The sequence below is a fragment of the Pleuronectes platessa genome, unplaced genomic scaffold (assembly GCF_947347685.1).
Source record: "Pleuronectes platessa unplaced genomic scaffold, fPlePla1.1 scaffold_305, whole genome shotgun sequence".
NCBI classification, from domain to species: domain Eukaryota; kingdom Metazoa; phylum Chordata; class Actinopteri; order Pleuronectiformes; family Pleuronectidae; genus Pleuronectes; species Pleuronectes platessa.
In genome coordinates this window covers 4459-13414 of record NW_026518941.1, presented here as the reverse complement: position 1 = coordinate 13414, position 8956 = coordinate 4459, and the positions used below count along the sequence as shown (strand labels likewise).

Here is an 8956-nt window from a genome sequence, read left to right as displayed (position 1 = left end):
ACCTTATTTAAATTTAGTTTCTTTCTGATTTATTGGTTTGATTATTGTGCTTTTTGTTTTATTTTATTTTGTTCTATGGGAATGTGCAATATGGTTGACTGGTACGTATTAAATAAATTGTATATTTCTGAAATCACAGCCTCTTCTGCTGATGTTTTAATGTTCCTGACAGGACGGTGACTCTTATAGGCTGCAGGGAGTCGGCGAAGTCTATTTAGGGACCCCGTAACTCTTCCCTTCTCCCCCTCTCTCTCTCCCCCCACTGCCGGTCCTGTGTGTGTGAGGAAGTGTTGCGTGGGCCGAGCAGGGATGGATTTATAAAAGAGTGCGTAGGATTCTTACTAAAAGTGTGCTTATGCCCAAAAGCAGGAAATGGCGTAAGCCAAAGCTAATTCCGATTTATAAAACCGTGCGCACGCAAAACCTGAACTCCAAATCCGCTCTCCACACGCTCAATTTCTACTATAAATGGTCAATGCATAGCACGTCACGAATATTAAATTATGAAGCTGACCAATGGTTTTCCACCGCGAGTCCTGACGGAGGCACGGCATCAAGCGATGTGAAGAGGAAGTAAAACTTTCAGACACTGACATCGAGGTGATTGTTAGTGAGATGGAGGTGAAGAGCGACTTATGGGACAGCTGTGATGTCACTAATAAAGGAAATACACTGATACTCTGCCGCTGCTGCTGTGGATAACACAATGTGTGAGAATAGAAATCGCTGAACCCTCGCTTACTCCTCATCCTTCCATTCGCATGCACACATCGTCCAGAACCCCCCACCGGGGTCACGGTAGTATTTATCCATTTAGAGAATCGGACCGCTTCCCTCACATCAGTGGATCCTTGCCTCCACTCTGGGATCTTATTTGGAAAGTTTATTCATTTCTTGTAAGTGATCTCCTGTGCGCTCTGCCCGCTCTCTGTGCGCTCTGCGCAACCCAGTCTCATCAGAAAACGTTCAATGGCAACGTTGGTCCACTTGGAACGACGTTACCATCTCACAATCTGGCCTCTCAGATTGTGAGATGGTAACATTTAGTCCTCCCATTGTTTTGCATTGGCGTGTTCTCACGTCACGTGACTCTCAAGCTCCCGTCTGCGGAGAGGAAAAAATGGCGGAGATTCCTTGTTTTTTCAGATAAAAATATAATTTTGTAACTTAGTTTGGGCATAAAAATACATTCTGACACCATTTCTAGCGAGAAATGTGCTCTTTGCTTCCACAGTCTTCAGCCAGTTCGTGCTTATGATAAATATTTTAATAGTTATCACGCATGTGTTTATCGTTGCTATGACGGTTGCCATGCCACCACGGCGCAGCGTGGTGTTTAAATCACAGTCCCTGCGTGGTGTCCTTCAGTGATCGTGAATGTTATTCATGTTATATAATAGTAATATTTGAGGCTAGATAACATCTCTAATGAGAAGGAACCTGCGAGTCTGTTCATACCGAGGCCGGCCCGAGTGCGCGAGCCGAGCGGCCCGAGTGCGCGAGCCGAGCGGCCCGAGTGCGCGAGCCGAGCGGCCCGAGTGCGCGACTCGAGCGGCCCGAGCGGCGCGAGCCGAGCGGCCCGAGCGGCGCGAGCCGAGCGGCCCGAGCGGCCCGAGCGGCGAGAGCCGAGCGGCCCGAGTGCGCGAGCGGACATGACGTGTGGCTGTCGTAAAAACCCTATTTGTAAACAACCAGTCCTTTAACTAAGCGCTACGTCATAAACACGGCGCGCTTGGAAGACCACGATGTCATCTTCCTTCTGTCAGGTAAGTAGTTTATTGTTTTTAAAGATCGTTACGATCTAGGTTTACAGTCCGAGTGCGGAGAGAGTCCGTCAATCCACACTATGGACGCTGTTCATCAGCTAATACGCCATTGTTAGCCACATGCTTCAGCCCACGGTAGCCTGTGCTACCTGGGAGGTGAATACATTGTTGTTGAAACCAGTTCAAGACGCTTAGCTCATCACTGAGGGACGCTACAATATAAATATAAACATGAATTTGATTTATGAATGCTTTAGATTAATAAGGAGTGTATTTCTCTACTATTACTCCACAATATCAGGTCATTTTGGTTTAATGTATAGTATGCACTATGACAATAATGTTTCCATGTTATGGAGTTGCGATTCATTTTATAAAACAATTGCAATGTTCTGTTTTTTAATCAAGGAGGATCCCAGTGAAGCTACAGGAGTTTCATTAACGTCAACAACTTGGACCGAACGGTTTGTTTTGCTTGATGAAGAGCAGGAAGGGCAGCCTGGAGAGAAAGAGAAGCCGGGTTGAGCCCACTACCATCATCCATGTACCACGAGGAAGATGAGGGAGAGAAATGATCCTACCATTAAAGAGGTACTTTTAAGTTACATACCAGAAACACCATTTTATATAATGTGCTAAATATACATTTTATTACATCCCCAAAGTACGCTTGCTGAAATACAAGTTTATATCACACTGAAAGAATTTTGATCAATCATGCTTCCCTGCTGTGATTGTTTAACTGGGAAAACAACTTTTTCCACAGGAAGGCAAGTAAATTTAAGGAATACATGTGCAAAGTTTTCCTCTGTTATGTATAATGATGACCCCCATCAAACATAATGTTAGCAATATTTACACCTTTTAATTTATACTGATTATTTCTGTCTACATGTGTGAATTTGCCTTCATTAGTTTCAGAAAAGAGCGATGATGTATCGGTCAGTGGGCGGCAGCACGAGACTCCGCAAACTAGTCTGTAAGCAAAGCAGACGAAGGCATCGAGGTTGCGGCCTGCCATCATTGTTATTTTTGCTTAAAGGGCCGAATATGTTTCATGCAGGAATATTAGCATTTCCCTTATATCTACCAAAACTGCTTGTTTCCCAGACTGCAGTTTTGTTTTGATCCGATGTGGTGTGCAAATACAACCGTATCTGCAATGGGTTGTGGGGCATTAACATTTGTAACTCTAATTTTGTTTTGACAGACTGTGAAAAGAACGTTGAGAACATCACCACTCTACAGGAAGACACAGTCCAGTAATGGGTGTCAGAATTTCAGTAGTGAACGACAGGTACTGTGGAAAAATGTGTGTCATTGTTGTACAATGTCCTTTGACTCTGTTTACACAAGGTTAACACAAAAAGGTTTGATTGTAAACTGATATCGGTATGAATTCATGTTATTCTCCTCTTCACAAGAAACAAACAATCCAAATTACCTGCAGAAAGCCCTTGATGGACGCTTCAGCTGCATCGTCAGACTGGCCAGACAGCAAGATGCCAACTTTAATGCCAATTTATTTGTGTAACATTCTGTGACCAAATGTATAGATAACTTTTTGTAGATTGTAAAAAAGATAACCCATTTATTAAAAAAAAACTACACTAGAATTACCGCACTGCGTTGTATGACTCCGCTAACCAGTGCAGTGTCCGTCTACATATTTCTACATATTTTCTCTCGTATAAATGACACTGTGTCTCTTGACAACTGAAACCATAAGATGAGGTCAGTGTGGCCTTGACCTTTTGACTTTAACACAAATACACAGTTAGACAATTCGAAAACATGCAGTTATGCCAAAATATATTTTGTTTCACATTCTAGATGGCATAAGCAGAGACATCAACTCAGGAAAAATATTTCTGTAGAAAAGAAAGCCCTGTACGTGTGTACGTATGTATACATACACACGTACAAACGCACTATTGAGACGTTTTGTTTTTTATCATATATTCTCAGGAAGGACTGATGCATTTACTGAGACGGGACGTGAGGGCCTACTCTGCGTGCTCAGAGTTCAAGCCCAGCAGGCTGCAGCGGTCCTGACATATTCCGGAACAGCAGCACAGTCTTTGGATGACTCCTCTGAAGATGAAACATGGCGAGGTACTTCTCCACTGATGAAGAACTGTGAGGGCTGTGATTAGCTACACTCTCTTGCTACAAGGCTACTCTTGCTACTCCCTGGCAGCCTTAGGAAGGCATTAGCTTGCTGTTGGGTAGCTGTTAGCTTCAGCATTTTTAGTTTTTAGCGGCCTGTGTGACGTTTATGTTTAAAACCAAAAAATCAGAGGGAACCATCTTCATAATTTAACACTATGGTTTGTTTGTGTGTCCTTCAGTTCTTCTCAAGAGAAGCAGTACAGGTGTGCCTCAGCTCCACGGTCCCTCCTGCAACCTCCGCTCCTGATGCTAACCTCATGTCTCCATCACACCAAGCAGCAGACCTGGATTGACAGACCTTTCTCCAGAGCTGCCCCCTCCCTCTGAAACCCCCCTCTCCAAAACACTATTTGTGTAGTTTTTAAAGTATTTTTTGCATGAGAATTGTTGATCATAACATTTCCAGCAGATGCCTTAATGTAATGTTTGTGCACAATAAATGACATTGATCATAACATATTGCTATTTCCTTGCACTTCTACACCATGATATTGTCAGATAAGATGCTGATTACATTAAAGCAGTGAATGCTCTTCTTTAAGCAACATAAACACACAATGATCCAATGGATCGGAAGTAGAATGGGCACATTACATTCTGTAGAGAATGCCTCAGTAATTGAAGTCAGAAAATAACTTTCTTTATCTGAGGTTCCAGTCATTTATAGTCACAGCAAAGCACACAGGTCTGGTTGTCTAGGGACACCCATATCATATTGTTTAAGATGTGTAACATCAAGTTTGTGTATCAGTGCAAAATACATACCGTCATTAGTCAAGAGTTCACTCTCTTGTTTACACTAAATTTAGGTGACCCAGATGTTTCACAATGCATCTGATAAGGTCTTATGAGAAACATTCTTAACATTAAAGAAATCAACACAGAGGATAGCAGTAGATGTTTGACTTCAATCCGTAGCTGATAATCAGCGGCCTGACTTATTCAAACACATTAATACTACAATGAATGAGGCAGGGGTTTTCCATCAGAAATCATTTCTGGGACATTAATTTAAAAGATCTCCAGTATAAGTAAATGTGTTTTAAAATTGGTTTACATCCAAGTGAGAGGCTGTCCCATCACATGGATTTAAGACATATATATTGTTTGTATAAGCTGTCCCTCAGTTAAGTACTTGCACTTCTTGAAAAGCTCTATATAAATAAGATGTATTATTGTTTATACATTGCTTTATACATGTTTTCCTAAAAGTCACTGTAGATACAGAAACAACAGTATGGTTCAGGTGACAGTGAGTGGAATGTGAAGGTAATTTCCATGTGCTCAAGAGAAAACTAATGTGACGATATAGTTGATTTCTGATAGATAATCCCTGCCTCATTCATTGTAGTATTAATGTGTTTGAAAAAGTCAGGCTGCTGATTACCAGCTACTGATTTGAGTCAAACATCTATTGCTAGCCTCTGTGTTGATTTCTTTAATGTTAGGAATGTTTCTCATAAGACCTTATCAGATGCATTGTGAAACATCTGGGTCACCTAAATTTAGTGTAAACAAGAGAGTGAACTCTTGACTAATGACGGTATGTATTTTGCACTGATACACAAACTTGATGTTACACATCTTAAACAATATGATATGGGTGTCCCTAGACAACCAGACCTGTGTGCTTTGCTGTGACTATAAATGACTGGAACCTCAGATAAAGAAAGTTATTTTCTGACTTCAATTACTGAGGCATTCTCTACAGAATGTAATGTGCCCATTCTACTTCAGATCCATTGGATCATTGTGTGTTTATGTTGCTTAAAGAAGAGCATTCACTGCTTTAATGTAATCAGCATCTTATCTGACAATATCATGGTGTAGAAGTGCAAGGAAATAGCAATATGTTATGATCAATGTCATTTATTGTGCACAAACATTACATTAAGGCATCTGCTGGAAATGTTATGATCAACAATTCTCATGCAAAAAATACTTTAAAAACTACACAAATAGTGTTTTGGAGAGGGGGGTTTCAGAGGGAGGGGGCAGCTCTGGAGAAAGGTCTGTCAATCCAGGTCTGCTGCTTGGTGTGATGGAGACATGAGGTTAGCATCAGGAGCGGAGGTTGCAGGAGGGACCGTGGAGCTGAGGCACACCTGTACTGCTTCTCTTGAGAAGAACTGAAGGACACACAAACAAACCATAGTGTTAAATTATGAAGATGGTTCCCTCTGATTTTTTGGTTTTAAACATAAACGTCACACAGGCCGCTAAAAACTAAAAATGCTGAAGCTAACAGCTACCCAACAGCAAGCTAATGCCTTCCTAAGGCTGCCAGGGAGTAGCATGAGTAGCATTGTAGCAAGAGAGTGTAGCTAATCACAGCCCTCACAGTTCTTCATCAGTGGAGAAGTACCTCGCCATGTTTCATCTTCAGAGGAGTCATCCAAAGACTGTGCTGCTGTTCCGGAATATGTCAGGACCGCTGCAGCCTGCTGGGCTTGAACTCTGAGCACGCAGAGTAGGCCCTCACGTCCCGTCTCAGTAAATGCATCAGTCCTTCCTGAGAATATATGATAAAAAACAAAACGTCTCAATAGTGCGTTTGTACGTGTGTATGTATACATACGTACACACGTACAGGGCTTTCTTTTCTACAGAAATATTTTTCCTGAGTTGATGTCTCTGCTTATGCCATCTAGAATGTGAAACAAAATATATTTTGGCATAACTGCATGTTTTCGGATTGTCTAACTGTGTATTTGTGTTAAAGTCAAAAGGTCAAGGCCACACTGACCTCATCTTATGGTTTCAGTTGTCAAGAGACACAGTGTCATTTATACGAGAGAAAATATGTAGAAATATGTAGACGGACACTGCACTGGTTAGCGGAGTCATACAACGCAGTGCGGTAATTCTAGTGTAGTTTTTTTTTAATAAATGGGTTATCTTTTTTACAATCTACAAAAAGTTATCTATACATTTGGTCACAGAATGTTACACAAATAAATTGGCATTAAAGTTGGCATCTTGCTGTCTGGCCAGTCTGACGATGCAGCTGAAGCGTCCATCAAGGGCTTTCTGCAGGTAATTTGGATTGTTTGTTTCTTGTGAAGAGGAGAATAACATGAATTCATACCGATATCAGTTTACAATCAAACCTTTTTGTGTTAACCTTGTGTAAACAGAGTCAAAGGACATTGTACAACAATGACACACATTTTTCCACAGTACCTGTCGTTCACTACTGAAATTCTGACACCCATTACTGGACTGTGTCTTCCTGTAGAGTGGTGATGTTCTCAACGTTCTTTTCACAGTCTGTCAAAACAAAATTAGAGTTACAAATGTTAATTCCCCACAACCCATTGCAGATACGGTTGTATTTGCACACCACATCGGATCAAAACAAAACTGCAGTCTGGGAAACAAGCAGTTTTGGTAGATATAAGGGAAATGCTAATATTCCTGCATGAAACATATTCGGCCCTTTAAGCAAAAATAACAATGATGGCAGGCCGCAACCTCGATGCCTTCGTCTGCTTTGCTTACAGACTAGTTTGCGGAGTCTCGTGCTGCCGCCCACTGACCGATACATCATCGCTCTTTTCTGAAACTAATGAAGGCAAATTCACACATGTAGACAGAAATAATCAGTATAAATTAAAAGGTGTAAATATTGCTAACATTATGTTTGATGGGGGTCATCATTATACATAACAGAGGAAAACTTTGCACATGTATTCCTTAAATTTACTTGCCTTCCTGTGGAAAAAGTTGTTTTCCCAGTTAAACAATCACAGCAGGGAAGCATGATTGATCAAAATTCTTTCAGTGTGATATAAACTTGTATTTCAGCAAGCGTACTTTGGGGATGTAATAAAATGTATATTTAGCACATTATATAAAATGGTGTTTCTGGTATGTAACTTAAAAGTACCTCTTTAATGGTAGGATCATTTCTCTCCCTCATCTTCCTCGTGGTACGTGGATGATGGTAGTGGGCTCAACCCGGCTTCTCTTTCTCTCCAGGCTGCCCTTCCTGCTCTTCATCAAGCAAAACAAACCGTTCGGTCCAAGTTGTTGACGTTAATGAAACTCCTGTAGCTTCACTGGGATCCTCCTTGATTAAAAAACAGAACATAGCAATTGTTTTATAAAATGAATCGCAACTCCATAACATGGAAACATTATTGTCATAGTGCATACTATACATTAAACCAAAATGACCTGATATTGTGGAGTAATAGTAGAGAAATACACTCCTTATTAATCTAAAGCATTCATAAATCAAATTCATGTTTATATTTATATTGTAGCGTCCCTCAGTGATGAGCTAAGCGTCTTGAACTGGTTTCAACAACAATGTATTCACCTCCCAGGTAGCACAGGCTACCGTGGGCTGAAGCATGTGGCTAACAATGGCGTATTAGCTGATGAACAGCGTCCATAGTGTGGATTGACGGACTCTCTCCGCACTCGGACTGTAAACCTAGATCGTAACGATCTTTAAAAACAATAAACTACTTACCTGACAGAAGGAAGATGACATCGTGGTCTTCCAAGCGCGCCGTGTTTATGACGTAGCGCTTAGTTAAAGGACTGGTTGTTTACAAATAGGGTTTATACGACAGCCACACGTCATGTCCGCTCGCGCACTCGGGCCGCTCGGTTCTCGCCGCTCGGGCCGCTCGGGCCGCTCGGCTCGCGCACTCGGGCCGCTCGGCTCGCGCACTCGGGCCGCTCGAGTCGCGCACTCGGGCCGCTCGAGTCGCGCACTCGGGCCGCTCGGCTCGCGCACTCGGGCCGGCCTCGGTATGAACAGACTCGCAGGTTCCTTCTCATTAGAGATGTTATCTAGCCTCAAATATTACTATTATATAACATGAATAACATTCACGATCACTGAAGGACACCACGCAGGGACTGTGATTTAAACACCACGCTGCGCCGTGGTGGCATGGCAACCGTCATAGCAACGATAAACACATGCGTGATAACTATTAAAATATTTATCATAAGCACGAACTGGCTGAAGACTGTGGAAGCAAAGAGCACATTTCTCGCTA

At 42.0% G+C, this 8956-nt stretch overlaps 2 long non-coding RNA genes across 4 annotated transcripts; one reads left to right on the top strand and one right to left on the bottom strand.

Annotated features, from left to right (window-relative positions):
* The first annotated feature begins 1669 nt into the window (after positions 1–1669).
* LOC128436318 (uncharacterized) lies at positions 1670–4830 on the top strand. The gene is made up of 5 exons (XR_008338007.1): positions 1670–1766; positions 2175–2357; positions 2977–3063; positions 3735–3881; positions 4118–4830. It is a non-coding gene; the product is annotated as an uncharacterized LOC128436318 (long non-coding RNA).
* Positions 4831–5773: 943 nt separating this feature from the next.
* LOC128436319 (uncharacterized) lies at positions 5774–8509 on the bottom strand. Of its 3 annotated transcripts, none has more exons than XR_008338010.1 (5): positions 8419–8509; positions 7828–8010; positions 7122–7208; positions 6304–6994; positions 5774–6067 (listed from the first exon to the last, which is right to left on the bottom strand). It is a non-coding gene; the product is annotated as an uncharacterized LOC128436319 (long non-coding RNA). The 3 variants fall into 3 exon arrangements; XR_008338009.1 differs by having other exon boundaries at positions 5784–6067; positions 6304–6450; XR_008338008.1 differs by having other exon boundaries at positions 6304–7208.
* Between the last annotated feature and the right edge of the window lie 447 nt (positions 8510–8956).